This window comes from Propithecus coquereli, unplaced genomic scaffold (genome assembly GCF_000956105.1).
Source record: "Propithecus coquereli isolate 6110/MARCELLA unplaced genomic scaffold, Pcoq_1.0 Scaffold204, whole genome shotgun sequence".
In the NCBI taxonomy this organism is placed as follows: Eukaryota; Metazoa; Chordata; class Mammalia; order Primates; family Indriidae; genus Propithecus; species Propithecus coquereli.
Genome location: NW_012145412.1, coordinates 54037 through 54984, shown reverse-complemented (window position 1 = coordinate 54984; position 948 = coordinate 54037).

Genomic DNA, 948 nt, shown 5'->3' with positions numbered 1-948 from the left:
CATTTGCATCTTCTATTTCCTTCAAGTCCTTCTTTAATCCTAATTCTCCTGTCTTATCTATCAAATACTTTGAAAGCATAGTCTCCCATTCACTCCTACTTTCACTTCCACTGGTCTTCTTCAGTCTATGGGAATCTGCCTTCAGCTCCATCACTCTACAAAAATTTCTCTCTTATTGGGCACAAATGGCATTCTAATTTCCAAATGCACAAGTATTCTTTGAATCCAACCCTATAGAAAACAGCTTTCCAAGATCATTTCTAACTAAAGTGCTGTGACTTTAATCTCTTTCCATTGTATGTGTGCCCATATTTAAAGTAGACTTCTTTATAGCATGTAGAAGCTGTTATTAATCGTGTTTATGCCAATTTTTAAACTCAAAGCAATTTAGCTTTTCAAAGAGCTTTTAAAATACATTCTGCACATGGCATATGATTTAAGAGACTCTGAAAAGGGGAATAATAAGAGGCGATGAGATAAGATACATGAAATAATGAGACTGATATAAAAAATCTACTGGTGTGATCTGATTAACCTTGTCCTGTAATACAAGACTATGACAGCATTTAGATCAAAGGAAAGTGATCTTTACATAACGTAAAATTAATCTATGGAACACTGAATCAAGGGGTATTATTGAGGCAAATTGCTCAGCAAGTTTAAAGGTGGGAATGAATAACCTTTCAGATAAGGAGAAACTGCAGAGTCCATTCCAGAGGCTGAGAATTTTAAAATCATCTCAGTTCCCATGATAGAAGGCAGAGATAATCACCATCTAAATGCCTTGTAATCTACTGTAGCTAGAGCTCTCAGCATACGAAACAGAAATTCTTTGTTTAGACAGAGCCCAGTTAAGTACATATTTGTGTGAATATGCACATACACTAACACAAAAACATAACACAACCCTGTTATGAAGAAGCAAAAAAGTAAATAAATAAAAGCAAA